At 42.1% G+C, this 24,870-nt stretch overlaps 1 protein-coding gene across 1 annotated transcript in view; it reads right to left on the bottom strand.

Annotated features, from left to right (window-relative positions):
- The window catches only part of LOC137429599 (unconventional myosin-Ib), a gene marked incomplete at its 5' end in the record, with an annotated part of 204,686 nt that extends 180,566 nt beyond the window's left edge, over positions 1 to 24,120 (bottom strand). Inside the window, 1 exon segment of the mRNA XM_068119635.2 lies at positions 23,987 to 24,120.
- Between the last annotated feature and the right edge of the window lie 750 nt (positions 24,121 to 24,870).

The following is a 24,870-nucleotide window of genomic DNA, read 5'->3' as shown; positions in this document are numbered from 1 at the left end:
GACATGTCAGATGGAACCCACAAGAAACCCACATGGTTTGTATATCTTTTTCTATGCATGTACAGTCACGTGAAAAGTAAGTACACCCCATGTGAAGTTGACTTTTTCAACATATTTCAACATACAGCTATTTGATCTTCATTTCAACAATATTGATAGATAAAGGTGATATAATATAACAAATATCATGAAACATTTACATTTTGTAGTCCATTGTATAATTTAAATAAACAAATGCAAATTTCGCATGTGGAAAAAGTAAGTACACCCCTACATTTATCACTACTTCAAATACCTAGAATTAGAATCAGGTGCACCAGCTCAGGTGCAAATGATTAGAACATCGTTAGAGAGGATCTTGGAGGAACCTGTCTTATTTAAACCTCAGACATTTAGTTTGGTTTGCTCTTTGTTGTTGAAGTGTGCGGCATCACCATGCCTAGACCAAAAGAGCTGTCTGAGGCATTCAGAAAGAAGGTTATAGATGCCTACGAGTCTGGGAAGGGATTTAAAAAGATCTCCAAACAATTTGAAATCAATCTTTCGACTGTCCGGAAGATCATCTACAAGTGGAGAAGATTCCAAACAACTGCCAACTTGTTCAGGCCAGGCCGCCCCAGCAAGTTCATCCCGAGAGCAGACCGCAAGATGCTGAAAGAAGTCTCTAAGAACCCCAGAATGTCATCACGGAACCTACAGGTAGCTCTTGCCACTGTTGATGTCAAAGTGCACGAGTCTACCATTAGAAAGAGGCTGCACAAATTTGATCTACATGGGAGGTGTGCCAGGAGGAAACCTTTGCTGTCCAGAAAGAACATCAGGGCAAGACTAAAGTTTGCCAATGAACACCTAGGCAAAGACCAGCACTTCTGGAACAATGTGCTCTGGACAGTTGAGTCAAAGGTAGAGCTATTTGGCCACAGTACCAGAAGACATGTTTGGCGAAAACCAAAGACAGCATTTGACCACAAGAACCTGATACCAACTGTAAAGCATGGTGGTGGAAATATTATGGTTTGGGGCAGCTTTGCTGCATCAGGGCCTGGGCAGCTCACCATCATATAATCCACTATGTATTCTTCATTGTACCAGAGGGTGCTTGAGGATAATGTGAGGCCATCTGTCGGAAAGTTGAAGCTCAACCGAAGGTGGACCTTGCAACATGACAATGACCCTAAACATACCAGTAAATCCACCAAGGAATGGCTCAAAAGAAAGAAATGGAGGGTTCTGGAATGGCCAAGTCAAAGCCCGGATCTAAATCCCATCGAGATGTTGTGGGGGGATTTGAAACGAGCTGTGCATGCAAGAAACCCCTCAAACATCGCACAGCTGAAAGAATTCTGCATGGAGGAGTGGGCAAAAATTTCTCCCAGTCGATGTCAGAGACTGGTACACAGTTATAAGAAACGCCTACTTGAGGTTGTTTCTGCCAAAGGGGGCAATACCACCTATTGGAGCCAAGGGTGTACTTACTTTTTCCACATGCGAAATTTGCATTTACGTTTATTTAAATTATACAATGGACTACAAAATGTAAATGTTTCATGATATTTGTTATATTATATCATCTTTATCTCTCAATATTGTTGAAATGAAGATCAAATAGCTGTATGTTGAAATACAGACTTGGCATTTAATATGGAATATTTTTTTTTCCTTGACTTGCGTTTACTTTCTTAACTCAGTATATCAATCTAGTGAGTTTCTTTTACACTTTGGTGATTTATTTGTTAAAAGAACCATGTCACTGATCGTCTGTCACAGCAAGAAGTCAACAACAGGATTATATCACAGGTGGCGTGGCAAAATGTACGGACAGGTGCATTTGATGATTGGCTTCACAGTCGGGTATACAAGGGTTGTTGCGTTCTGTATTAGTGGAAAACAACTGCTGCACGTCTTCAAAAGTTATTGCCGCTTCCTCTGGAGATGGTCCGTCAACTCGACAATGCTGTTTGTCATGGAGTGGTGGCTTTATGAAATTACGGCATGAAACAGCGTGCTATTGCTCGGCAGTATGGCATCGCTCAAGGTCAGGTGTCAAAGATCCTGAAACGAAATGCTCAGAGGGGTGTCCCTACTCCAATACCGAGGCCAGGACATCCCTGCAGAACCACAAGGAGGGATGATCGCCAGCTGCACCGGTTAGTCCGCAATGGCCGTACCAAGTCAGCTAATCAGCTTAGGGCTGAGTGGCAGCAACTGACAAATGTGCCTGTATCCAGAAGGCTAGTCAACCAACGACTGGTTCAAGCAGGCTATCGTGCCAGGTGTCCCCTGAGAAAGCCACGCCTGACCAGACAACACCGCCAGCGCCGATTGCAGTGGGCCAGAGAGCACCGTCAATGGCAGCCAGGACACTGGAATCACGTGATCTTCAGTGACGAGTCTAGATTTCTGGTCTATCGTCAAGATGGCCACGTCCGAGTGCGCAGACAAGTGCATGAAGCCTACAACAAAGATTGTATAGTGCCAAGAGTCCAAGCTGGAGGTGGTGGGGTGACCGTTTGGGCTGCTTTTCATGCAGGGGGCAAAACTGACCTGGTTGTTCTGAATGGAAACCTGAACCAGTTCAAGCACAGGGGCCATTCTGGAAGAAACATTGCTTTCATTTGCTCGTGCAGCCTTTCGAGGAAACTTTGTCTTCCATGATGACAATGCATGCCCTCATCGTGCTCGCATGATCCAACACTTTCTTGCTGACCGTGGTGTAGAGCACATGGAGTGGCCTGCCATGCCCCCGGATATGAATCCGATAGAGAACTTGTGGGCAGAATTAACGCATCAAATCGATCACTTGGACCAGCAGCCGACCTCTGTGCATGAATTGCAGCAGGCTATTGTCACTGCATGGCAAGCGATTCCTGTCCAAACCTTGGCAAATCTCGTGAACAGCATGCCTCAACGTGTACGTGCTCTCCTGAATGCTCGTGGGGGTTACACGAAGTACTGAACTGTAATTTTACTGTCCGTAATCCCAGTCCTAATTTAACTTTTGTTTTTGTTAAAAAAAATTTGGCTGATGTGCAAAATAAAGAGATACTTCTGGAAAACGTACAGAAGTTTAACACAGTACTGTCCATGAATTGAGTTCGATATCAGTTTACATCACTTTCAAGGATCAATTTATTTGTTTCGAAATGTCAAATGTGGTTTTTGTTTCTTTTAAAGGTCACATTAACAAAATCTAGAATAATTTCAACATAATTCCAATGAACTTTTGGTTCTAAGACATCTTGAAAAGTAAGTTCACCTGCACAAAAAAAATATTCCATATTAAATGCCAAGTCTGTATGTTGAAAAAGTCAAAACTTTACATGGGGTGTACTTACTTTTTCACGTGACTGTATATAGCATGTCTTGTACTATTGTTAAGATTCATTTGTATATTTGTCGTTCCACCCCAAGTGATCATGTCACCATCTTGATAACAAGTTACGAGGAAAACCTTTCCAAGGTCATTGCAGCAAATTCCCAAAATAATTGTCAAAATACACTGTTGCAATAGTCCAGAGCCGATTTGTTGTTCAGATCTGCGCACACGGCTCATGGTGTCGGAATCCAAGGTGCAAATCGCACAAACATTGTGTTGAATTGTCATTGTGAAATAAACCAATATCACAAATTAATATGGACAGTAGATGCCACAAAACACACAGATTCTAAGCTGTGCTAACATTCCCATCGGAAGCAATGGCTCATTAGCTCCAAACCCAAGTTCAGATCCAATACAATACATGTGAAATTGTCCATTGACTGCTGATGTCCTATTTTACTTACAGGGCCTATAGAAAGTCGACACCCCCTTTCAATTTTTCACCTTTTGTTACCTTATAACCTGGAATTATATTACATTAAATCTGACGTTTTCCACCTTTATTTACAGATCATAACCTACAACTTCCAAGTGAAAAACAAATTCCACAAATTTCAGAAAATTAATAAAAAACACAAAACTAGATTATCTTGGTTGGATAAGTGTCCAACCCCCTGCGTTAATACTTGGTGGAAGCAACTTTGACAGCAATTACAGCTGTGAGTTGGTTGAGATAGGGCTCCAACTCTCACCAACTCTGCACACCCTGATTGGGCAATATTTGCCCATTCTTCTGAACTAAACTGTTCAAGCTCAGTCGAGTTGTGTGGGGAGTGTTGATGGACAGCAATCGTCAAGTCATGCCACAGATATTAGATTGGATTTAGGTCGGGACTCTGACTGGGCCACTCAAGGTCATTTATCTTTTGTTCCTTTGCCACTCCAGTGTAGCTTCGGCTGTGTGCTTCGGGTTGTTGTCATGGTGAAAGGTAAACTTCCGTCCCAATTTCAGCTTTCTTACAGAGGGCAGCAGGATTTCCTCTAGGATTTTTCTGTATATTGCTACATCCATATTCCCTTCTATCCTGACAAGTGCCCCAGTCCCTCCCGATGAGAAACATCCCCATAACATGATGCTGCCACCACCCTGCTTCACAGTAGGGATGGTGTTCTTTGGGTGATGTGCTGTGTTGGGTTTGCACCAAATGTAACGTTTTGCTTTTGGGCCAAAAAGTTCCATCTTGGTTTCGTCAGACAACAAAACCTTTTTCCACATGGCTTCAGAATTTCCGGAGGCGTTTTTTGCATACCTCAAACAGCACTTAAGGTGGGCTTTTTTTGAGTAATGGCTTCCTTCTTGCCACCGCACCACACAGGCCAGACCTGAGGAGTGCTTTGGATATTGTTGTCACATGCAAACAATGACCAGTCTTTGCCATAAAGGCCTCTAGCTCTTTCAAAGTTGCCATTGGCCTCTTGGTGGCCTCTCTGATCAGTCTCCTCCTCACTTGGTCATCCAATTTGGAGGGACGGCCTGATCTCGGCAGGGTCTTGGTGGGATCATACAGCTTCCACTTCTTAATGATTGTCTTGACTGTGCTCCAAGGGATATTCCAGGCCTTTGAAACATTTTTATACCCATCCCCTGATCTGTGCCTTTCCACAACGTTATTCCGGAGGTCTTTTGAAAGCTCCTTGGTGCTCATGGTTGAGTCTTTGCTGTGAAATGCACTACCCAGCAGAGGAAACCTGCAGGAACAGCTGATTTTATTATGAAATAATCAGAATCACTACAATTTAACACAGGTGGAGGCAAATTAACTTGGTGTGTGATTTTGAAGGTGATTGGTTACACCTGAGATAATTTACAATTGCTATTATGACGGGGTGGACACTAATCCAACCAATATATTATAGTTATGTATTTTTAATGAATTTTGTGAAATTTGTAGAATTTGTTTTTGTCTTCGAAGTTGTGAGTTACGATGTGTAACTAAAGGTGTAAAAAGTCTGATTTAATGGAATTTAATTCGAGGCTACAAGGCAACAAAAGGTGAAAAATTTGAAAGGGGGTGTGGACTTTCTATAGGCACTGTATACATACATTGATGTAAAAGTACATTGATGTTTATTGATGTCCTTATCCTGCATGTAAACCCTACCATGAGCATTAGATCAATATTTCAGTCTGCTATTGTGACACAATTAGGCCGACAGGATGGTGCAGAGATAGTTAGCTTTGAAGAGGTACTACCTTCGAGTTATCTAGTCAGTTTGATTCCCGACTCACCATAAACTGCCAAACTGGTGCTTCCCTGGCTGAGTGTTACGTTACAAAGTGTGCCGTCCCTGGGATGGACGTTAAGCTGGGTGTTCCATCTGATAGCATGAATTCATGGACGTTTAAAATCCCACAATGACTTTCGCAAAAAGTAGGCGAGTTGTCTCCGGCACGCTGAACAAATTAAAATTTCTGTTCACATCACTTTCAGTCGAAATCAAGGCCTAATCAACCAATTATTGAAAGATTTTGACCAAATACTTTCATTTCCATTCTAAATATCTATAATGTGTCATGAGTTATAATTGAAATCTCATGAGAATCTCATCAAACCACATGAGACGCCATTTGTAAGATCCATTCTTCCTATCTGGTCTTCAAACCATTCCGACTCCAAATGGAGTGTTTGATTCAATACACGGGTATTATACCTACCTTAACCAATTGTGTAGACTTAGTCTTAACTCGAGAAAAGTAAGAGCATGCCACAGAGTTATCAAATGTAGGGTTTAGTAGCAGTAATAGTAGCAGTAGTAATAGTAGTAGTAATAGTGATAGTAGTAGTAATAGTAGTAGTAATAGCAGTAATAGTAGTAGTAGAAGTAGTAATAGTAGTAGTAGTAGTAGTAGTAGTAGTGGTAGATAGTAGTAGTGGTAGCAGCAGTAATAGTAGCAGTAGTAATAGTAGTAGTAATAGTGATAGTAGTAGTAATAGCAGTAATAGTAGTGGTAGAGGTAGTAATAGTAGTAGTAGTAGTAGTGGTAGAATAGTAGTAGTGGTAGCAGCAGTAATAGTAGCAGTAGTAATAGTAGTAGTAATAGTGATAGTAGTAGTAATAGTAGTAGTAATAGCAGTAATAGTAGTAGTAGAAGTAGTAATAGTAGTAGTAGTAGTAGTAGTAGTAGTGGTAGAATAGTAGTAGTGGTAGTAGCAGTAGTAGCAGTAGTAGTAGTAGTAGTAGTAGTAGTAGTAGTAATAGTGATAGTAGTAGTAATAGTAGTAGTAGTAGTAGTAGTAATAGTAGTAGTAGTAGTAGAAATAGTAGTAGTAGTAGTAGTAGTAGTAATAATAATAATAGTAGTAGTAGTAGTAGTAGTAGTAGTAGTAATAGTAGTAGTAGTAGTAGAAATAGTAGTAGTAGTAGTAGTAGTAATAATAATAATAGTAGCAGTAGTAATAGTAGTAGTAATAGTGATAGTAGTAGTAATAGTAGTAGTAATAGCAGTAATAGTAGTAGTAGAAGTAGTAATAGTAGTAGTGGTAGAATAGTAGTAGTGGTAGAATAGTAGTAGTGGTAGAATAGTAGTAGTGGTAGTAGCAGTAGTAGCAGTAGTAGTAGTAGTAGTAGTAGTAATAGTGATAGTAGTAGTAAGAGCAGTAATAGTAGTAGTAATAGTAGTAGTAGTAGTAGAAATAGTAGCAGTAGTAGTATTAATAGTAGTAGTAGTAGTAGTAGTAGTAGTAGTAGTAGTAGTAGTAGTAGTAATAGCAGTAATAGTAGTAGTAGTAGTAGTAGTAGTAGAAATAGTAGTAGTGGTAGTAGTAGTAGTAGTAGTAGTAGTAGTAGTAGTAGTAGTAGTAGTAGTAGAAATAGCAGTAATAGAAGTAGTAGTAGTAGTAGTGATAGTAGTAGAAATAGCAGTAATAGAAGTAGTAGTAGTAATAGTAGTAGTAATAGCAGTAATAGTAATAGTAGTAGTAGTAGTAGTAATAGTAATAGTAGTAGTGGTAGTAGTAGTGTTGTACAAGCACCCACTGTTAAATTGTACAACCAACCTCTTGGAGTACACATTGGCTGGGCTGAGAAAAACCCCTAAATATTCCCCCTTATAATTGTTGGCTACAAATATTTCCTACCACATATGAAGACGTAAAAGTTTCGGTTGTTCAGTTTTGTAACACGACTGCCGAGAAAACTCCAAAGCAATGGAGATGTTGGGAATGCAACGTGAGAATGGGGATGCACAGTAGCAGAAACATCTGTTTGTTGTAAAGTAAAGGAGCTTCCCAAATTCCTTACTTTATTTATCCTTCGCACTAACGTTCTCAAAGCACTCGTCATTTGGACCTCGAGTAGTCGTTAATATATTACATACTTTTGCCAAAATGAACAACTGCTGCACCCAAACTATGCAAACTTCTTCCAGACGTATAATCTGACACATCGAAAAGAAACAAGTTCATGCAAAGAAGTCAAATGATCTTCTCATCTGTTATGGTGGCCTGAACCTGTGAGGTCGTGCCCTGGACATCTCGATGGTAGCACCCACCAGACCGTGAAAGCCAAGCGGAGGCTGGGCGGCCCAGGACAACCTAAAGCCACATGTGGCACCCCCCGCTCGCCTTTATGGAAGAAAATGTGAATCGGCTAAACGCATTGAAACGACTCACTCAAAGGTCCATGGGAATGTTGCCATGCATGCTCGAATCAAAGGCAGATGTTCGTTTCCAAAGCTCGAATCTCTCCCTCTCAACTTGCCTCGTTAAGAGACCAAGAAAGGCAACAAACAGGCAGAAATTTCCAAACTCAAGCAAACATTGGTTAAACACTCCTAATTTTTCTCTGAATCTTCTGATAGTCCACAATATGTTTAAAATGTGTTCATGAGAGACGATTAAAAAGCTGAATATAGATTCCCATTCGACGTGAGAACATAGCCATCCGCACCTGTTACCATGATAACCTCTTGAACACAAACTTCTCATGTCCGAGCTAAAGCCACGTGATGAAGTCCTCCTTGACGGTTACTTTGCTCGATCCCAATAATGACCATTTCCTGGCTTCATCTCAATCCGCCTCAGACTCATCGACTATTATTGAAATGGAATTTCTCCTTAATATCCAGATCCACCCCTCTCCTCTTACCAATGCACTCCCCCTTTCCACGCGCCATTTCCATTCTAAAGATCTATAAATTTATCATTAGTTCTCATTGAGGTCTCTGAGATGATCATTGGAATAGCACAAAAATTCCCAAAACAACTTTCCCATTTTACCTGAAACAAATAACGCCAAGTGTTCAAAAGTTGTTAGAGCAAGAATCTCGCAATAGTCCAAGAAACACCAAGATTTATTACTAAGTATAATACTGCATATATTAACATATGATTAGTATTTAACATATCTGTATATAGTAACATATGATTAGTATTTAACATATCTGTATATAGTAACATATGACTAGTATTTAACATATCTGTATAAAGTAACATATTGTTACGGATCTCTCCGTCGGCCTTCTTCCCCTTATCAAGGGGGGATCAACCCCCTTGTCTTTGACTGACCGCCGTGAGTCCTGAAGTTGCACAGCTACCCCCGAAGAGGCAGGTGCACAACCTCGTTCGTTACCGCGGACAGATGTTAATTGCCGAGCGGTCTAGCAACCGCGGCACGAACCATTAGCAGAGACTAACCCGATCCTGAACGTTGGCCAAAATCGCGCCACAGGTTTTCAATGAGGGAAATCACAAAGACGACGGATGTAAGGGAAAGAAAGGCAAGGTAGGAAGAACAAATCTAATTTATTATTATTATTTACAAGACCAAAAGAACCAAGGAGAATGGAAAGATAAGAAAATAACGACAGAAAGAGGGACGGACCAGAAGGACACAGTGCAACACTAGCTTACCTATGGCAGTCTTACTTAAACCCAGGGACAAGACAAAAGACAGACTACAAGCACACTTACACGGGGGATGATGACAGGAATGGCAGGAGGTGGATGGCTGGAGGGAGAGGAAGGTTCAGCTGGATGCTGGCTGGAGCTTGATCCCGCACGGGACGTCGGGCTGGACCTCGACGGCCACCGATGCCACCGATATCTGGTTCCCGCTTAGCAGCGGGTCGAAGCTGCGTGGTGGAGTCAAAGCTGCGTGGTGGAGTCAAAGCTGCGTGGTGGAGTCAAAGCTGTGTGGTGGAGTCAAAGCTGCGTGGTGGAGTCAAAGCTGCGTGGTGGAGTCAAAGCTGCGTGGTGGAGTCAAAGCTGCGTGGTGGAGTCAAAGCTGCGTGGTGGAGTCAAAGCTCATTTCATCTCTTCCCATCCCATCTCATCTGAGGTGGGGGCGTCCCGCCGCGGGTTATATTGACCACACCCCCGAACCTTCGCGAAACTCCTCGAGCGTTCTCTCCCCGCCCTCTCAAGCCAAACCCCTCGTACTTGGTTGGTTGTTCGGGGCTGGCTCACTCCTCCCCTCGATGACGAGGTGGAGACACGCCTTTCTTCTCCGAGATTACCTCGTGGCTAATGGAGTCTTGCGGCGAAAACCGCAACCCCAAAGCAGCAGCGGCGAATGCAGTTGGCAATAGCTGACAAAAGGGGTATTGGAAGGGAATCTACCTTATTTGAATTCGGTGCAATGGAGTGTCAATTAATGGAAGACAAAGCCTTAAACTAATACACATAATAAGGAGATAACTACTGAACAGGGAAATCTATGATTTGCTACATGATTGTATATGGACTAACTAAGGGACGACCTTTGACCTTTACACACAACATGGAGGGTGATATTTACACACAAAAAAACACAATTCTCAAATCCACAACATTATGATTAGTATTTAACATATCTGTATATAGTAACATATGATTCGTATTTAACATATCTGTATATAGTAACATATGATTCGTATTTAACATATCTGTATATAGTAACATATGATTCGTATTTAACATATCTGTATATAGTAACATATGATTAGTATTTAACATATCTGTATATAGTAACATATGATTAGTATTTAACATATCTGTATATAGTAACATATGATTAGTATTTAACATATCTGTATATAGTAACATATGATTAGTATTTAACATATCTGTATATTGTAACATATGATTAATATTTAACATATCTGTATATAGTAACATATGATTAGTATTTAACATATCTGTATATAGTAACATATGATTAGTATTTAGCATATCTGTATATAGTAACATATGATTAGTATTTAACATATCTGTATATAGTAACATATGATTAGTATTTAACATATCTGTATATAGTAACATATGATTAGTATTTAACATATCTGTATATAGTAACATATGATTCGGATTTAACATATCTGTATATAGTAACATATGATTAGTATTTAACATATCTGTATATAGTAACATATGATTAGTATTTAACATATCTGTATATAGTAACATATGATTCGTATTTAACATATCTGTATATAGTAACATATGATTAGTATTTAACATATCTGTATATAGTAACATATGATTAGTAAGAAAATATTTTTACTACTAAATTTTACTTGAGAGTTCAGAGAACACAGACACCATGCACATGAAGTGTTGAGAGACAAAGACATGGGCGGGGTCTATGAGCAGCAAATTTGATTGGTCGAGATTGGTCAATTTAAATCAAGTTGTTCCTCAATCATAAACTGACGTTTGTAGACAGACAAACAGACAAAGTGAACCGAATGCTTAACCCCGCCATTCGCTTTGTGTGCACGGGATAATTACTTTTGAAATCCCATGGCATTTCTTGGCATTTCCTGGACTCCAATGAGCTAGGAGTATCTCGGTCCTGAACATTCTTGTCCATCAGATGATGGTGACATTTTTCTATTCATTCGTTCATGACAATTCAGGCACCAGGCATTACATCTGTTTTCCAATTGAGTATAAAATTATATACTACTAGGGCTTCCTATACCACTACTACGACTACTATTACTACTACTACGACTACTACTACTACTACTACAGAACGGCAAAGAGATATGCACACTTGACTCTAAGCTGTGTAGCCTGGGTTCATCTCTTGATCAAGTATAAGGGCTGTATCAAGTTTCAGAACAATCAGTGGATAAATAATGGAAGAATCGGGATCTAAAGTTTGGGGGGTAACCCCCCTGGGAGAACTCATGATCCGAAATCGAAAAATCGTAGCCGAGCGATGGTGCAAGCTACTGGGTTGAATTAATTTGCCAAGTTTCAGAACAATCGGCCACGACCGGTCATCCGGACAGACAACCTGAGGTCACAACCCGTTTTATAATGTAATCGATTTGAGAATCGAGATGAGATGACCTAAAAATGTATTTTAAGGTTAAGAATTAGGTCACAATCCCATAAAGTATGTCAAGGCCACAAATCACATATCAGGTGCACTACCTCACTGCAGGTACAATGCGATGATGAAAGAACATCGTTGGAAGGCCAAGTGGTCTTTAAGATTCCGCAATGGAAAAATTTAGCAATGACAAGAAAACATGTTGTTTTATTTTCAGACTGCCATTTCACCTTGACCTTTAACCCGGCGAGGCATGATGAAAGTAAAGCATAAATACGCCTTGATCTAGACTATCTAGTGAGAGAAATTTGTTCTGATCAGATAAATCTTCGTCGGGTTATGGTGAAACATGTAAAATTGTCTATAATTAGGTCATGACCTTAAAGATTAGGCCAAAGTATGAAATATTAAGTCAACCCCACATACTTTCTATTCACATTATTGATGCAAAATTTCATTCCAAAAGTCCCAGCTGGCTCTGAGATACAGCTCAAGATATGGCAGAATTGGCAGAAATAAAAGGCCAAAACAAACCTAAATTGTGGTTTATTACTCCTAGGGATCTAAGGAACTCTAGGGTACCATAAAAAAATTGGGGACACCAATTGTATAAACAAACCCTACCACGGGTACAAGACTCCCTCTATAGTCTATCCTATAGGGGGAGGCTTATTAAGGAGCAGCAAAATGGATGTCAATGCGGAGATAAACGAGTGAAAAGCCAACGAGGGTCAAATTTGTCAAAGCTCAATGCAATCCCAAATTTGAACCCAAATCTTTTCCATAATCTTTCTTTCTGTGATATTTCATTTAACTCATCAAATGGAAATAACAGTGTAATTTTGTAAAAACTTACAAACATCCTGTATAATTTGACTATCCATGAGTAGATTAGGCAAAAATAATAGCACGTGATCAAATTACCATTGATTTATTCACATTGTTTGCGATTTAAAATTATGGTATTAAGCGTGACTGTATCTATATAATAGACTCGACATTGTTATCCCTTTTACGCCGCACCCAGTGACCCGATGCCCACGGCACTAATGGATTTACGATCTACGAACCGCACTCTTTGTTTATCACGTACAGCCATACTCGAAAAATCTGAATTAGCCGACGTTGGGGCCCAAAAGCATCCGATGAACTGCCGATACGACGCCATCTTACGACGCCATCGTATTGGCGTCTGCTGGGCGAAGGCGAAGCAAGCCATCCGCTGATTGGACAGTCGAAGGCGACAGCAAGCCGTCCACTCAGTGGACAATCCAGAGCATGCATTTGTGCCGGTGTCGGCGATCGTTATTCATATACGCACTCTTCATTCTCATCTTTCTTCCTAACTCTTACTCGGACAAGCAAATCCCCTATGCCATCCATAATGGTACACTCTATCCATACACCACATCCTCCCTTCCGTGGATGTTCCACGGGTTTCGGCTAGTTTAGTAATATTACTAATATTTACTTGTTACAAAAATATTTTTTCTATGGAAATCCATTCACTCATTGAAAGAATATGAAAAAGGGAACTACATGAAGGCCTAAAAAAGGAATGACGTTCTCATAAAAATGTATGAACTTTGAGATGTATACTCTGTTTGATTCTTGAACCCGACCATAATCCAACTATCTGGTGTTTCACAGGCAGAGTGTTGCAACATTGATTATGACAATCTTCAGGGGAAATATTAAGTTGAATGTCCTGTGTTTACCTTTGATGGTGGATGTTGAAGATCGCAAGGCACTTTAAAAAAAGACTAAACCATTGTGTGTCGTTACCCTGGCTGAATTCAAAATTCCTCCCATAATCTAATCACCAACCCACTGGAAAGGCAATGGCAAACAACCCAATGTATCTCCTTGTACAGGAATCGGCTTCAGCAGCAGTTGGATCTGTCGTTTGCCTCGTAATTGATGATGATCCAAAATGTAACTAAATGTGAGTTGGACAGACAACCATGATGGGTGGGAAAGGGATTTGAAACCTTGAAGTGTGGCGGATTTTTTGGGGACAGAAGTGTGGAGGAGGCAGAAGTGTGGAGGCAGAAGACTGCACAATTAATCTTGATGAGTATTTTTCTTGTTTCAGCATCCTCACTTTATTCCTAACAAATTAGAGTATAATCCTCAGCCCGAAACATTTTGTCAGACAGATGGCCACCACCCGAAGGTGCATGTTCAGGAGCTAGGTGGGCGTCAAACCCGTTGGGGATAATGCTCTACAGATCAGCTGAATGATCTACAATTTCCACAGATTGACATCCGAGCAGTTGCCTGTCCATTATCACTGCATCTTCTAACACACCGGTTATAAATCAGGATTGTTAACAATTTAGCCCTCCAGGCATGGCAAACAAACCCAAACCGTCAGCGAGCAAAATGGCAGGATCACAAGATGCACCTAGCCCTCCAGGCATGGCAAACAAACCCAAACCGTCAGCGAGCAAAATGGCAGGATCACAAGATGCACCGTGTCTCCTTAAGAAATAAATAATTTCTGAAGTACACGAGACAGATGGCACAAAAATCCTGGAGACAAATAATTGGGCAACACCCCAGGGTGCTCACCTGGTGGATTAAAGCAGGATTCTGCACTACAACAACAACAAGGCATTTTGAGGCCATTTTCCCTGCTAGAGCAGGGGTTAGCCTTGCGGTCCCCATAACAATCTTCTCAATTTTGTCCTATTTTCTACATCTCCCCTTGTTAACCCCCTTGCTCGCATTTCTTCTTCCACCATATTTAGCCAAGTCTTTATCGGTCTTCCCCGATCTCTACTTCCTTCTACATTCATTTCCATCATTCTTCTCAACCAGTCACTTTCATCCTTCCTCAACGCATGACCAAACCATCTCAACCTGTTTATCTTCACAGCATCAATCACAGGCTCTATTCCCATCATCTTTCGCAATTCATCATTTGTCTTCCTCTCTCTCAACAATACTCCGCACATCCACCGAACCATTCGCATTTCCACCCTTTGTTGCTGCTCTACGTCCATTACCCATGTCTCGCTCCCATAAATCATAACATTTCTCACACATGCAACATACACCTTTCCCTTCAGCTTCAACGACACTCCCCTCCACGTCAGCATGCCATTCAGTTCCCGAAACTTCTTCCATGCACATCTCACTCCAGCAACCGTTGCCGAGTCTGATCCACCTTCTCCATTCAGCATGTCTCCGAGGTAGCAAAATGTTTTCACACCTTCCAGCTTCGTGCCATCTCCAAGATCCAACTCAACATTTCCTCCATCTGCAGCGCCCTCTGTGCACACCTTACATTTGAATGTAGCTGCCACACTGGTTAATGACCCTCTCAGACCACTACATTTTTGATGAACCCACTCAGCGCACATTGTACATTGAATGGAGTTCACTCCGACACCCTTCCTGCACACAGCACATGGCCACTTCCCAGTTCTTTCCACCTCACCACATGCTTTACCACTTGCCATCACCTTCGTCTTTCTGACTGACTAAAGGTATGTTAAACAGTATCACGGTATTTTAAAGCAATTTCAATGATTGCTAGAAGACAGGGCAGCCTGTTCAATCATACCGACGTAATCACAAGACTTCAAAAAAACAAAACAAAAAGAAAAACCTATTTTGGGGGGCAACCACCCCCACCCTCCATAGAACCCCTTAGACCCTGATGTTTTTTTTAATGCCGTAAACAAGCATTGATACATCACGTGTGATGAACGGTTGTGGTCAAGTTTCATTGAAATTGTGTGTGTAGTTTCAGAGGAAAAGCAAATTCCTATTTTGGGGGGGTTAAACCTGGATCCACTTTGACCCCTGGTAGGCCCCCGATAGACCCTGATTTTTTTTTCATGCCGTGAACAAACTTGAATTGCAACGTACAAAATATAATTTGTGCCAAGGTTGGTCACAATCCCATCAGCAGTTTCTGAGAAGAGGTTGCAAGTGTTTACGGACTGACGGACTGACAGACAGATGGAGGACGTGCCATCGCATAATCTCCCCAGAACTACTTTCCAGGTGAGCTAAAAATATACAATAAACATATTTAAATGCCCAATACTTATGAAACTAAACTCTGACTATGGGCCTACACACAAACATTCATCCACATCAAATTGGGTAAGTCAGGGAGAAAACGTATGTGGTGAATAACACCAAGATGTTGTAGACTAGTGCGTGATGGCACAACGAACGGGGCCAGAGAGTACACTAGAGTCAATGGGTGGGGCTGTGCCAGGAAGGAGAATGGGTCCAACAGAGAAACAAGACAGAAGCCCAGCATAAAGAGAGTGAGTGAGGGACAGGCATGAAGTTTTTCTCGCAGTTCCCTACTCCTTGCCTGTTGGTCACACTTGAAAAATAACAATACCAACCCCTTCACCCCAACCAGTCATCTCTCTGCCCCTCTTCCCCCAGAAGCAAACCTGCTACAGTGGGGGAGGGGGATCTCTGCATATAGTGGACCACCAATCACAGCCCATTGGTTCTCTCTGCATCAGGGACAGCGGACTAACTAGATGGTATTCATAGAATACTTACCATGCGCGGTCAACTTGTTGCGAGCCAACTCTTCTGTTTTTGAACATTTATTTTTTCTTTGATCCAATATGGCTGCCAGACCACGTGAGCGATGACATCATGAATTTATAATCTCTAATATAATTGCTGCATTGATCACGCTCAATAAATTTCAAACCGATCAGATTAAGCATTGTCCCTGTCGAATTATGATGACATAATTATGGCACCAATGACGCCATCGTTAACAACACCTATTCCCCATATGGAGTCCTTTACAATGGGACATGTTTCAATTTTTTCCATGCAGAGGTTTTGGAGATATAGAGGTGCAAGATTTTTCGGTTTTTCCACGATGGCACCTGTACCACATGACCTATGACGTCATGATTATCATTGAAATATTCTACATGAGGAGGCGCTCCTATGGAGAAAATTCCGTGCCCATCAGACCAACAGTTGGCGAGAAAAAAAATTTCACAATGATCGGATAAGTGTTGTACTTGTCGAATTATGACGTCATAACGAAGGCACCAATGACATCATCATTAACATATCTTATTCCCCAAGGGGAGTACTTGACAATGAGCCATGTTTCAATTTTTTCCATTAAGCGGTTTCGGAGATATAGAGGTGCAACCTTTTTCGATTTTTTGTCCCAAGATGGTGTCTGCACCATGTGAGCTATGACGTCATAATTATGAATAAAACAAATTCTACAGGTGGAGGCATTCCTATGGTGAAATTTAGTGTCAATCGGACCAACGGTTGCAGAGAAAATGGATTTTTAAAATGCAGACACGTACGGCACACGTACGCACCTGATGCTTAACCCCGCTTTTCGCTTCGCGAGCGCAAGGTAATTACCAACTCGGGAATCCAAACCAATCACAGACCGCAATTGGTCCAAAGTCCGCCTCCCAAACGCTGACGGACAGCTTGGAGGAGTGGGCCTTCTCTCCCCTATCACCTCACTTGCACAGCATTGCCCAGTACAACATGGAAGAACACATGGACAAGACATCTCATCATGTGTAGTCTAAACTAGGCAAGGCTCACTCCCCAGAAAGCAATTAAAAAAAGACAACTTAACCTAAGCACATGTACTTACTAATGCAGTTCAAAATGTCGTAAGATTATGCAAACACAAAGGGTTGTTAAGGCCTTATAACCTACTAGCAGGGGTACCTGGCATCGCTTGGTCCTGTTCTCATCCTATGCTGTTGGCATTTTGACGAAATCAAATTTTTTTCCCTATTTTTTGTGTGGCCTAAAAAAACTCCCACAGACAGACAAACAAACAACTCTTATAGTATAGATAGTATACATGAATGCCCCCTATCTCATGAATGTAACAAAATAAAGTACGTATCATGTGCATTGTGTATGAATTTAATATTTTCATTCCATATAGGAATTCACTTGTAAGTCCAACAGGATGGTGCATGGTCGTGCACTTACCTCTGAGCTGTTTGGTCTGGGTTTGATCCCCCACCCAACTATAAACAGTTGCTTTGGTGCTCCGCAAGTCGAGTGTTTTAGAACAATGTGCTCCATCCCTCGGATGGATGTCAATCTGGCTGTCGCCTTCTGCCATCATTAGTTCGTCGATTTTAAAGATCCCACGATGTCTTTCATGAAAAGTAGGCGAGTTATCTCCGGCACCCTGAACAACTTACAAATCCCTCGCCAAACCACCCTCAGTCGAACGTTGGGCCTGGCCAGCCAGATTGTGAAAAATTCGAGTCATAACCTGAACCTGAACAATAAGCAAACCCCACAATAAGCTGGAAAGAATTGGGGCAGTATTATTAGTAGTTGTTGTAGTAGTAATAGTAGTAGTAGATATTAATTCACTTGTATTCTGATGTATGTGTTCATAAAAAAAACTCCGTTCAAATTGTTCTCAGAACTAGATGCTCACAAGAGTCGGGAAACCCCGCAGTTTAATATTTTTTCTATGTATATCAGTGTAATTGGTGAGGACATTTCATTTCTTGTGGCAAGGTTCGGTGGATGTGCGGAGTATCGTTGAGAGAGAGGAAGAGACATGATGAATTGCGAAAGATGATGGGGAATAGAGCCTGTGATTGATGCTGTGAAGAGGAACAGGTTGAGATGGTTTGGTCATGTGTTGAGGAAGGATGAAAGTGACTGGTTGAGAAGAATGATGGAAATGAATGTAGAAGGAAGTAGAAGACGGGGAAGACCGAGAAAGACTTGGCTAAAGATGGTGGAAGAAGAAATGCGGGCAAGGGGGTTAACAAGGAGAGATGCAGAAAATAGGGCAAAATGGATAAGATTGTCGTGGGGACGGCAAGGCTAACCCCCTCTCTGGCAGGGAAAATGGCCTTAAAATGCATGTTGTTGTTTGTTGTATTTCATTTCTTGTAAACCATGTGCAATATCGTTTTAGGCTGAAAAGAAAAGTTTCTGATTCTTAGGCCAATGTGATTATCTCATTCGGATGACATTTTGAACACCCCTCGCATCGACACAATACCATGAGTAAAGGCATTTCCATCATAAGGGGAAATAAACGAAGCAGTTAGGAAAGCCATGCCACATGGTATTTGACTGCAAAACGAGTCGAAAAGAGTGGTCCTTGAGGGTGAGCAACGGCCCTTGCTGCAAATACGAGTAGTTCCAGATGAAGACTCGACACCAAAACAGCCCAGGGGTGAATTCGGACTTGGGCTGGAAAGGGGGTGGGGAGTGCGTGGGGAGGGGAGGAAGGTGGCGGTGGTTTTAACAAAAGAAATTCGAGCAAGTTCGAATGAAGCAGAACTCTTGAACCTCGTGGTGAGATGTTTTGTTTTTTAACGTTCAAACAAACATCTGAAACACTCGATAGCCAAGTGGGTATGATGCAAATGATGGAACTACGAATGGATTACAGTTGTGCATGTCAAATTATAATTATTGATATAATTGTAATACTTTGTTATAAAAAATATTTATTGTCAGGAATTTAAAACCAAAATGTTTTGGATAGTAATGTCTGGAACTCTATTTTATTTTTTATTTATATCCTTATTGTCGCCCGTCGCACCGCGGAGCGAAAGGGGGACTATGGTTTTCCCCTCCAACCGTGTGTCCGTCCGTCCGTGCATGCGCGAAGGACCGCATTCGAATTTGGTGTGCGGGTGCAACCCACGTCAAAATCCAAGATGGCCGCCGCCATGTATGTCTGACGCCATGTATGTCTGAACCTTGTGAGCGGAATATCTTGAAAAATAAGCGAAGTCCCAACTTCTAATCTGGTGTGTGGGTGTATCTAGGCATCAGGAAGAACGCTATTGAAAATTGGGTCGCCACGTCAAAATCCAAGATGGCCGCCGCCATGTATGTCTGACGCCATGTATGTCTGAACCTTGTGAGCGGAATATCTTGAAAAATAAGCGAAGTCCCAACTTCTAATCTGGTGTGTGGGTGTATCTAGGCATAAGGAAGAACGCTATTGAAAATTGGGTCGCCACGTCAAAATCCAAGATGAGCGCCACCATATATATGTCTGAACATTGTGAGCGAAATATCTTGAAAAATAAACGAACTACTAACTTCTAATCTGGTGTGTGGGGGTATCTACGCATAAGGGAGAACGCTGTTGAAAATTGGGTCGCCAAGTCAAAATCCAAGATGGCCACCTTGCGTCTTCCACTTGGTCAACTCGCATCACTTCACCGACGGGGGACCGAGGCATAATGCTCGTTTTCTTCACTCTTCCTTTTATCAATATCCATTCTCTCATTTCATACCCCATCCTATCCCAGCACCCCACACCAATAACAGCCAACCTCGGTGAAACATGACCTTAACTGGACATGTGGAACTCTGAATGGCAGATTATCATTTTTGCCCACAGTCTGAGCGTCACTCTCAGGACCATCACTCACCACAAAACTTCTTTATGCTTCTCCCTTTTATCAATTAAAAATTTAAAACATTTAACTACAGTTCGTATACAGTTTAATTTTAATTAGAGTTGCCGACACAATATTGTTTTGTACTAAACGGTTAACCCACAGTATGTAATTCTTCAAAAATTCAAAAAGTTAACGGAAGAGTATCCGATATGCAAAGAAAGTTCGACAGGATGGTGCTGGTGCTGGTGAACCTTTTCTCGTGAAGTATTTGTTTTTACGTCGGGATTCTTGGAGGAATATGTCTCGTTCCGAAAACTTTTCAATCACCCCTCCCTCTCAGAATGTTAGAACCTCAGAATCTTAGAATCTTACAATCTCAATCTCAGAATATTACAATGTTAGAATCTTACAATCTCAGAATCCTACAATGTCGGAATCCTACAATGTCGGAATCCTACAATGTCAGAATCCTACAATGTCGGAATCCTACAATGTCGGAATCCTACAATCTTGGAATCCTACAATCTCGGAATCTTACAATCTCAGAATCTTACAATCTGGGAATCTTGCAATCTCAGAATCTTACAATCCCAGAATCCTACAATCTCAGAATCTTACAATCCCAGAATCCTACAATCTCAGAATCTTACAATCTCAGAATCATACAATCTCAGAATCCTACAATCTCGGAATCCTACAATCTCGGAATCCTACAATCCCGGAATCTTACAATCCCGGAATCTTACAATCCCGGAATCTTACAATCTCGGAATCTTATAATCTCGGAATCTTACAATCTCGGAATCTTACAATCTCGGAATCTTACAATCTCAGAATCTTACAATCTCAGAATCTTACAATCCCAGAATCTTGCAATCTCAGAATCTTACAATCCCAGAATCCTACAATCTCAGAATCGTACAATCTCAGAATCTTACAATCCCAGATTGCTACAATCTCAGAATCTTACAATCTCAGAATCTTACAATCTCAGAATCTTACAATCCCAGAATCTTGCAATCTCAGAATCTTACAATCCCAGAATCCTACAATCTCAGAATCCTACAATCTCAGAATCTTACAATCCCAGATTGCTACAATCTCAGAATCTTACAATCTCAGAATCCTACAATCTCAGAATCTTACAATCTCAGAATCCTACAATCTCAGAATCTTACAATCTCAGAATCCTACAATCTCAGAATCCTACAATCTCAGAATCTTACAATCCCAGAATCATACAATCTCTGAATCCGACAATCTCAGAATCTTACAATCTCGGAATCCTACAATCTCGGAATCTTATAATCTCGGAATCTTACAATCTTGGAATCTTACAATCTCGGAATCTTACAATCTCGGAATCTTACAATCTCAGAATCTTACAATCCCAGAATCTTGCGATCTCAGAATCTTACAATCCCAAAATCCTACAATCTCAGAATCCTACAATCTCAGAATCTTACAATCCCAGAATACTACAATCTCAGAATCCTACAATCTCAGAATCCTACAATCTCAGAACCTTACAATCCCAGAATCCTACAATCTCAGAATCCTACAATCTCAGAATCCTACAATCTCAGAATCTTACAATCCCAGAATCCTACAATCTCAGAATCTTACAATCCCAGAATCCTACAATCTCAGAATCTTACAATCTCTGAATCTTACAATCTCGGAATCTTACAATCCCGGAATCTTACAATCTCGGAATCTTACAATCTCAGAATCTTAAAATCTCAGAATCTTACAATCCCAGAATCTTGCAATCTCAGAATCTTACAATCTCAGAATCTTACAATCTCAGAATCTTACAATCCCAGAATCCTACAATCTTGGAATCTTGCAATCTCAGAATCTTGCAATCTCAGAATCTTACAATCTCAGAATCTTACAATCCCAGAATCTTACAATCTCGGAATCTTACAATCTCAGAATCTTACAATCTCAGAATCTTACAATCCCAGAATCCTACAATCTTGGAATCTTGCCATCTCAGAATCTTACAATCTCAGAATCTTACAATCTCAGAATCTCAAAATCTTACAATCCTATAACTTCAGAATCTTAAAATGTCATAATCTCAGAATCTTACAATCTCATAATTTCATAAATTTTACAATCTCAAAATCTTAGAACCTCATAATCTCAGAATCTCATAATCTTAGAATCTCATAATCTTAGAATCTCATAATCTTAGAATCTCATAATCATGGAATTTTACAATCTCAAAATATTAGAACTTCATAATCTCATAACCTTAGAATCTCATAATCCCATAATCTTAAAATCCCAAAATCCTGGAATCTTACAATCTCATAATCATAGAAACTTACAATTTCAAAATCTTAGAATCCTACAATTTTATAATCAAAGAATCTTACAATCTCAGAATCTTACAATGGCATAATATTACAATCTCACAATCTTACAATGGCATAATATTACAATCTCACAATCTTACGAAAACAGAATCTCATTATCTCAGAATCTTATAATCTCAGAACCTTATCCAGACGTCGATATGCAGCATCATTGTCCAGAGACAACTCTGACTAATCGTCCAAAGTGAAAAGCAACTCATTATTAAAAACAAATGAATCGAACGGAAGGAAGTTTTAGACTTTTCAAATTCCTAGCCAAGAGAAAAGAAACAGTTTGCCGATTTGTAGTTCCATGAAAATGCATGTTATTCTATTTTTAACGGAACAGCAACAGCAACAGCAACAGCTGTACAATTAACTACCTTGGTGCCATTGTTTCCCATAAACGTGCACAGGAAGTGGAGATGAAAAACAGCATTACCTTGTTATATAAAAAAAAACAAAAAAAAAACACAAAAAAACCAAGACGTGTCCTCGGGACTGCTGTGATTGCTCTATCGAGTTTAAATCGTTCAAACTGTTCAGTTTATGATGGAATTGCAGATGTATATTGTATTACACATTGTATATTATACACTAGGTCTGACTGAGAATTAAACGATGAAAATACACAAACACACACTCTCTTTGACAAGCGCTTGATATGATAAGGGACAGATGGAAGACAGAGCGGAGTCAGGTTGTGTTCAATGGAGGAAGGAGTAAAGAGAAGAGGGGAGGGAGGGCGAACACTCGAGATAAACTTAACACCAGATGTCTGAGTCAAAATAAATCTCCTTCCATTGTGACCCCCTGATATCCCCTCCCACGTGACCCCCTGATATCCCCTCCCACGTGACCCCCTGATATCCCCTCCCACGTGACTCCCTGATATCCCCTCCCACGTGACCCCCTGATATCCCCTCCCACGTGACCCCCTGATATCCCCTCCCACGTGACCCCCTGATATCCCCTCCCACGTGACCCCCTGATATCCCCTCCGACGTGACCCCCCTGATATCCCCTCCCACGTGACCCCCCTGATATCCCCTACCACGTGACCCCATGACATCCCCTACCACGTGACCCCATGATATCCCCTACCACGTGACCCCATGATATCCCCTACCACGTGACCCCATGATATCCCCTACCACGTGACCCCCTGATATCCCCTCCCACGTGACCCCATATCCCCTCCCACGTGACCCCGTGATATCCCCTACCACGTGACCACCTGATATCCCCTCCCACGTGACCCCCTGATATCCCCTCCCACGTGACCCCCTGATATCCCCTCCCACGTGACCCCCTGATATCCCCTCCCACGTGACCCCCTGATATCCCCACCGACGTGACCCCCTGATATCCCCACCGACGTGACCCCCTGATATCCCCTCCCACGTGACCCCCTGATATCCCTCCGACGTGACCCCCTGATATCCCCTCCGACGTGACCCCCTGATATCCCCTCCGACGTGACGTCGTTTTAACATGTTCGAGCTCCTCTTGTACTCCGCCCGACAAAGACCGTTCACTTGTTTTAAACTTATCAACGAGAGAGCACGACCAGCATTAAACAGAGCGCAACGAACCTGCAACGTTGTCGAACTCCGGGTAGCTCCTCCAGGGGATGGGGACTCCGGGGTCGTCCTGGGGGGATGAATGTGGGTGCCTCTCTTAGAGGAGACTCCGGGTGGTTCTTGGTCGTCTCCTTGTAGTTGTAGCTCTGGGAGGAGAAGGAGATGCCGGTAGCTCTTGGAAGAGACTCCGAGTGCCTCCTGGGAAGGGGAAGGGGGAGTGGGCTCCTGGCGGGGAGGGGGAGCACAGGAATGACCCGTGGAGCGACAGATCTTTGTCCCTCCTCGCTAAAGATAGCCGAGGTAGTCGCGGGATCTGTGTAGTTTGGAGGAGGTCGGGGGTGGAAATGGTTTTACAACTGGTGCGTAGGGACAGACGGGAGTGACCTAAAACGAAAATGCATGGACAAGGAGGTGGTGTTTCCAGGGGTGGGGTGGAGGGGAGGAGTCATACTATGGGCGGAGCCTAGTCGGTGAAGCACGTGGGTATCAACCACGAGGATGAGGATCGTGATAAGATGATCGATCTGGTGAAACATGTGGGGTCGGTGGGGATGAACCACGAGGTTAGAGATCGTTGAACAGGGGTGCTGATCGGTATTGAAAAGTGGGGCGGGGAGGGAGGAGGGGAGGGGAGGGGAGGGGAGGAGGGGAGGAGGGGAGGGGAGGGGAGGAGGGGAGGAGGGGAGGGGAGGGGAGGAGGGGAGGAGGGGAGGGGAGGGGAGGAGGGGAGGGGAGGGGAGGAGGGGAGGGGAGGGGAGGAGGGGAGGGAGGGGAGGAGGGGAGGGGGGGAGGGGAGGAGGGGAGGAGGGGAGGGGGGGAGGGGGGGAGGGGGGGAGGGGAGGGGGGGGAGGGGAGGGGGGAGGGGGGGAGGGGGGGGGAGGGGGGGAGGGGGGGGG

Source organism: Myxine glutinosa, chromosome 6 (genome assembly GCF_964187855.1).
Source record: "Myxine glutinosa chromosome 6, kmMyxGlut1.1, whole genome shotgun sequence".
Taxonomy (NCBI): domain Eukaryota; kingdom Metazoa; phylum Chordata; class Myxini; order Myxiniformes; family Myxinidae; genus Myxine; species Myxine glutinosa.
The sequence above is the reverse complement of the archived record's forward strand: the minus strand, read 5'-3'. Positions and strand labels throughout refer to the sequence as shown.